The following is a 7,257-nucleotide window of genomic DNA, read 5'->3' as shown; positions in this document are numbered from 1 at the left end:
TTGAGCAATTTTAGTTGGGTGATTAGTTTAGTCAAGCGAATATTGAAAGGTTTTGGTGATTTAATGAGTAGAGAATAAATCCACAATGAAAGTAGAACAACAAAATATAAAGTGCTAGAAATTTAAATGCCGGAAAGTAAAAGACTGAAACTTAAATGGCACAAGTACTAGAGAATTGAATGCTGCAAAGTAAAGGACAGAAACTTAAATGGCATGGAATGTAAAGAGCTGAAACTTAAAGAGTAAGAAACTTAAATGAGCTGAAGCTTAAATGACAAAGAAATAAAGGCAAGAATGTAAATGACAATGGAAAGTAAATGGCATGAAAAGTAAAAGGGCTTTGGGTGATGGGAATTAAAGGAATCAGTGAATTCAAGGCAATTAAAGGAAACTCAAGCAAATCAAAGTGAAGACTAATAAAGAGAAAAATTCATTAGGAATTGGAGATATCATAATCCATCATGAATCAATGGGTCTCAACTTCATTCTCAATCATATGAAGTAGATCTATGGCGGATTGGAATTAATTGAGTCCCAATACCTTGGCAATCCAATTTCTCTAATCACAATCAATTTGCCAATTCCTTGATCTAATTGTCATGAGAAGAGGTTAAGTGCATATCTCTTATCCATGAGCCACACAAACTCTCAAGATCTCAATTCCTCCCGAATAGTGTTGATCAAGAGAATTGTGAGAGATAGAGCTTCAGTCTAATTTCCATGATTCCCCTTTAGAGGCTCACATAGAAATTCATGGATCTAAACCCCCCCATCCGGAGTGAATTGATCAAAATGAAAATAGAAGTTATCTCTTAGCTACAACAAGCGAATTGAGAAGAAGAAAAATTTCATTCAATCATGTGAATCACAATAGAGCTCCTCCCCCTAATGATGTGGGGTTTAGTTCATCATTGCTCAACAAAATCCAAAGGAAAAGAAAAGTACATTAAAGTAAAAGAAAGTACAAAGAAAATAATTCAGGGTTTTCCAATTAGGGTCTCTGCTTCCCAGCCTTCTTTGGATGTGGGCTTTGGCCTTAGTTGAAGCAAGTTTGGAGTGGCTCTTTATGACGTTGACAAGGACGTTAGCTCACTAACTTTCACAAGCTTGCATGGGTGCCATTGAAACTGGAATTGGCCTTGGCATTAGTCACCAACATTAGTGCACTAACAGTGGCACTAACGTTGCATGCATAAGCCACTTTGGGTGTTGCCACTGGCGTTGGTCACCAATGTTGCTGCACTAACGTTCTTCCTTGTGCGTACGCACATTTGCAAATTTTCCCTTTGTGCCTGCACACAATGCCTCATGCGTACGCACACTAGAAATTTTTCCAGTTCCAACTTGGAAATTTATCAAAGACGTTAGTGTGCTAACTTTAAGTAACGTTAGCACACTATCGTTGGCACCATATCTTGCAAGTAACGTTTGTGAGCCATCTTTGGGCCACCAACGTTGCTCCTTATGCTTGACACATTAGTGGGCAACGTTAGTAAGCCAACTTAGGCCACTAATGTTGCTCACTCTCTTCCTTGGAACGTTGATAGGCAATGTTGGTGAGCCATCTTTGGCCACCAACGTTGATGGGCAACGTTGGTGAGCCAACTTTGGCCACCACGTTGCCTTCTCTTCCTTTCCCAACGTGACGGGCAACATTGGTGAGCCAACTTTGGCCACCAACGTTTCTGACCCTTCCTTGTGCCAATGTTGATAGGCAACATTAGTGAGCCAACTTTGGCCACCAACGTTGCTTACCCTTCCTTAAGCCAACTTTAGCCATAGCGTTAGTGCATTAACTTTGGCTACTAACGCTATGGCCTTTGCTTCTTCTCTGCTCTTCTTTTGCTTCTTCTTACCTATCATCAACAAAAAAAATGCATCAAAGCCTTGCCATAATCACAAGATAATTCATCATTCATTGCATTAAGTAATTCTTGCATTAATCTCATTAAAATGCTCATAAATAACAATGTTTGATTGTATCAAGACATGCATTCATTTCTCATCCAAATGCTTACTTATTGCCTAAGAAAGAGCATGAAACCAAGTAAAAACTAATGAAAAAGGCTTGTGAAACTAGCCTAAGATGACTAGGCATCAACGGTCATCAGCGAACTACGGAAGGGTACCCATGATTCTATCTGATGGGGAAGCGGAGAGAGAAGGGGTAAGAACAGGGGAGTTCTTAGTAGGGCTGGGGTTATTAGTTACGTTCATTAATTCTTTGTTGTTTAGCAAACGAATAGCAAAATACAGAGAAGTAGTAAACAGAAGATGCAGATAAATAAAGGAAATAGAGAAAATAGAAAATAGAACACAAGCAGAAGAATAAAAGAAAATAAAACACAGTCATAGAGAATAGAATACAAACAAAGAAAGCATACATTCATGCAACAATGATAATGGGAGAAATGCACAACCAAGTATGATGCATGTCTCTCCTACGCAGTCCATGAGCTCATATGTCGGTTGTCTACCCGCAACCTGACATTATCCAGTCACAAATCCACATTATTTCGGATATAATCTTCCAACCCGTGCACAAATAAATAGCTACTCTTCTGTGGCAGCCCCTGCTCTACTGTGGCAGGAAAATAAATGGGCAAAAAATAGACTACTCTACTGTGACAGTATCTGCTTTACTATGGCAGAGATTAAACAAACAGGCAATATATGCTCTATTGTGGCAGACAAAGAAGTTTCTGTATGAACATATTCTTTAATTGATACATTATCTTTGTTGTTACTACTGCTTAAGCATTACTCCTTCATTCTTCTCTTAATTACCTCTTTTCTTTTTGTTTCTTTATTCAACTCTGATTACTCTTTTCTCTTAGTCACTTTACTTTGCTCTGGCTCCCCCTTTCTCTTTATCTCTATATTCTGCTCTGATTACTCTATTTAACGTATGTATTTAAAGCTTTTGTAAATTTTGGTATGAATAGTTAGCCTGTCTCAAGTATAGGTTCACTGAGTCTATACTGAAATAGTTTAACTTTTCATATTATACCTAACCCTAGGCGCAACTTGAGAACTAATTATGGTGCTCCTAGTTCGATTACTAATCTCTGTCTATTTTCTATCATTAAAACTTTACAGACTTTTTCTTCGATTTTTATCTCTTCTTTAACTTTACCTTTCATTTCTCTTCTTTAACTTGAGTCTTTTTACCTTTCTCTGTTTTCAACCGTTTTTCAATCTTTTCAATAACCAATTTTTACCAAAATTCATAATAAATTAGTGATGAGCGGATAATTTGTATGCTTTTTGGCATTGTTTTTAGTATGTTTTTAGTAGTTTGAGTTAAGTTTTTAGTATATTTTTATTAGTTTTTAGCTAAAATTCACTTTTCTGGACTTTACTATGAGTTTGTGTGTTTTTCTGTGATTTCAGGTATTTTCTGGCTGAAATTGAGAGACCTGAGCAAAAATCTGATTCAGAGACTAAAAAGGACTGCAGATGCTGTTGGATTCTGACCTCCCTGCACTCGAAGTGGATTTTCTGGAGCTACAGAAGCCCAATTGGCGCGCTCTCAACGGCTTTGGAAAGTAGACATCCTGGGCTTTCCAGAAATATATGATAGTCCATACTTTGCCCAAGATTTGATGGCCCAAACCGGCGTTCAAAGTCACCTACAGAAATTCCAGCGTTAAACGCCGGAACTGGCACCTAATTGGGAGTTAAACGCCCAAACTGGCATAAAAGCTGGCGTTTAACTCCAAGACAAGTCTCTACACGAAAATGCTTCATTGCTCAGCCCAAGCACACACCAAGTGGGCCCGGAAGTGGATTTTTATGTCATTTACTCATCTTTGTACACCTTAGGCTATTAGTTTCTATAAGTAGGACCTTTTGCTATTGTATTTTTCATCTTTGGACATCTAGTTCTTAGATCAGATCTTGGTTCTTCTGGTTCCCTCTCTGGGGCCGAAACCAATGATCACTTTTGTTTTTATGTATTTTCAACGGTGGAGTTTCTACACACCATAGATTAAGGTGTGGAGCTCTGCTGTACCTCGAGTATTAATGCAATTACTAGTGTTCTTCCATTCAATTCCGCTTGTTCTTTATCCAAGATATCACTTGTTCTTCAACTTGATGAAGGTGATGATTGACGCCCATCACCATTCTCACCCATGAACAAAGTGACTGACAACCACTCTTGTTCTACAAGCAATCAAGACTCTAGTGAATATCTCTTGGATTCTTTAACCGGAATCCTTGTGGTATAGGCAAGAACTGATGGCGGCATTCAAGAGAATCCGGAAGGTTTAAACCTTGTCTGTGGTATTCTGAGTAGGATTCAATGATTGAATGACTGCGACGTGCTTCAAACCTGTAACCTACTGGGCGTTAGTGACAGACGCAAAAGAGTGATTCTATTCCGGTAGGGGAGGGAACCAAACCGGTGATTAGCCGCACAGAGTGTATGAGCATTAGTTTTCACTGCGAGGATGGGAGGTAGCCATTGACAACGGTGAAACCCTACACAAGCTTGCCATGGAAAGGAGTAAGAAGGATTGGATGAAGACATTAGGAAAGCAGAGAGACGGAAGGGAAGGCATCTTCATACGCTTATCTGAAGTTCCTACCAATGATATACATAAGTACCTCTATCTTTATCTTTGTGTTTTATGCGTTTATCACTATACCCATTTGAGTTTGCCTGACTGAGATCTACAAGGTGACCATAGCTTGCTTCATACCACCAATCTCCGTGGGATCGACCCTTACTCACGTAAGGTATTACTTGGACGACCCAGTGCACTTGCTGGTTAGTTGTGCGAAGTTGTAGTGATCACAATTTCGTGCACCAAGTTTTTGGCGCCGTTGCCGGGGATTGTTCTTGTGTATGGACAACTGACGGTTCATCTTGTTGCTTAGATTAGGTATTTTTCTTCAGAGTTCTTAAGAATGAATTCTAGTGTTTCAAGGTGATGTTCTTATCATCACCAAAGCTGATTGATCCACATCAATTTAGCTCTTGAATGCAATGTCCTGCTGAAGCTTAGCCGGCCATGTCTAATTCCTTTAGACTAAAGCTTTAGACTAACATTGCATGATTCCTGGAATTCTCATTAAGAATTTTGATACCTTTATTTTCCTTTTCACTTAATTTTCGAAAAAGCACAAAAAAATTACAAAATCATAAAATCCAAAAATATGTCTTGTTTGAGTCTAGAGTCTCAACTTAAGTTTAGTATCAATTGCATGTTTCTGTTCTTATTGCATTCATGCATGTGTCTTCATTAATCTTCAAGTTGTTCTTGATGATTTCCTTGTTTTGATCTTTGAATTCTCTTGACTTGAGTGTTTATGTGTCTCATATGCATTCTCATTAGTGTCAGTAGTATGCAAACTGCTAAGTTTGGTGTCTTGCATGCATTGTTATTTGATTTTAGTTGCATTTTCATTATTAAAAATCCAAAAATATTTTTAATTTGTGTCTTTTCAAGTCAATAATACAGAGAATTGAAGATTCAGAACATACTGCAAAGGAATCACACAGAAAAAGCTGGGCATTCAAAAATGCCCAGTGAAGAAGACAGACTGGCGTTTAAACGCCAGCCAGGGTGCCTGGCTGGGCGTTTAACGCCCAAAAAGGTAGTAGTTTGGGCGTTAAACGCCAGAATGTGCACATTCTGGGCGTTTAACGCCAGGATGGCACAAGGGGGAAGATTTTGTTTTCAAATCAAATTTTTTTCAAGTTTTCAAAGTTTTTCAAAATCAAATCTTTTTCAAATCAAATCTTTTCAATCAAATCTTTTTCAAAATCAATTTCTTTCCTTTTTCAAAGATACTTAATAACAATTAATGATTTGATTGAACATTTTTTGCCTTTTCTGTTGAGGAAGGTTTTATGTTTGATTCATATCTTTTCTTGTTAGGCAAGTCATTAATTTTTAAAATCATATCTTTTCAAAATGTTTTCAAATCATATCTTTTAAAATTGTTTTCAAATCATATCTTCTCAATCACATTTTTTTTTATCAATCATATCTCCTCAATCACATCTTTTTCAAAATAAGTTTTCAATCAAATCTTTTTAATTTCTAATTTCAAAATCTTTTTCAAAAATCAATTGATTCTTTTTCTATTCTTAGTTTTTGAGAATCAATTAGTGTTTTTCAAAATGTTTTCAAAATCTTTTACAAAATTTTCGAAAATTACTTCCCTTCTTCTCACATCCTTCTAATTATGGACTAACACTATCCCTAAATGCAAAATTCGAACTCCATCTTCTTTGATAAGTTCGAATTTTCTACCTCTGTCTTCCATTTTTTTTCCTCTGACATCTCAAGGAATCTCTATACTGTGACATAGAGGATTCCACATTTTCTTGTTCTCTTCTCTTTCATATGAGCAGGAATAAGGACAAAGGCATTCTTGTTGAAGCTGATCCTGAACCTGAAAGGACCTTAAAACGAAAGCTAAGAGAAGCTAAGGCACAACTCTTTGTAGGGGACCTAAACGAATTCTTCAAGGAAGAAGAAGCCATGGCAGCCGAAAACAACAACAATGCAAGGAAGGTGCTGGGTGACTTTACTGCACCTACTCCCGATTTCTATGGGAGAAGCATCTCTATCCCTGCCATTGGAGCAACAACTTTGAGCTTAAGCCTCAATTAGTTTCTCTAATGCAACAGAATTGCAAGTCCCATGGACTTCCACTGGAAGATCCTCATCAGTTTTTAGCTGAGTTCTTGCAAATCTGTGACACAGTCAAGACTAATGGGGTTGACCCTGAGGTCTACAGACTGATGCTATTCCCTTTTGTTGTAAAAGACAGAGCTAGGACATGGTTGGACTCACAACCTAAAGAAAGCCTGGACTCTTGGGAAAAGCTAGTCAATGCCTTCTTGGCAAAGTTCTTTCCACCTCAAAAATTGAGTAAGCTTAGAGTGGAAGTCCAAACCTTCAGACAGAAGGATGGAGAATCCCTCTATGAAGCTTGGGAAAGATACAAACAATTAATCAGAAAATGTCCTTCAGACATGCTTTCTGAATGGAGCATCATAGGTATTCTCTATGATGGTCTCTCTGAACTATCCAAGATGTCTTTGGATAGCTCTGCTGGAGGATCTCTTCATTTGAAGAAGACGCCTACAGAAGCTCAAGAGCTGATTGAAGTGGTTGCAAATAACCAATTCATGTACACTTCTGAAAGGAATCCTGTGAACAATGGGGTAAATCAGAAGAAAGGAGTTCTTGAGATTGATACTCAGAATGCCATATTGGCTCAGAACAAAATATTGAC

The 7,257-nt window shown here is 37.8% G+C and overlaps 1 non-coding gene across 1 annotated transcript; it reads right to left on the bottom strand.

Annotated features, from left to right (window-relative positions):
• Positions 1-6,892: 6,892 nt before the first annotated feature.
• LOC112799471 (small nucleolar RNA R71) lies at positions 6,893-7,000 on the bottom strand. The gene has a single exon (XR_003201050.1). It is a non-coding gene; the product is annotated as a small nucleolar RNA R71 (small nucleolar RNA).
• Between the last annotated feature and the right edge of the window lie 257 nt (positions 7,001-7,257).

Source organism: Arachis hypogaea, chromosome 4, assembly GCF_003086295.3.
Source record: "Arachis hypogaea cultivar Tifrunner chromosome 4, arahy.Tifrunner.gnm2.J5K5, whole genome shotgun sequence".
In the NCBI taxonomy this organism is placed as follows: domain Eukaryota; kingdom Viridiplantae; phylum Streptophyta; class Magnoliopsida; order Fabales; family Fabaceae; genus Arachis; species Arachis hypogaea.
Note: the sequence above shows the minus strand (reverse complement) of the source record. Positions and strands in the feature narration are given on the sequence as shown.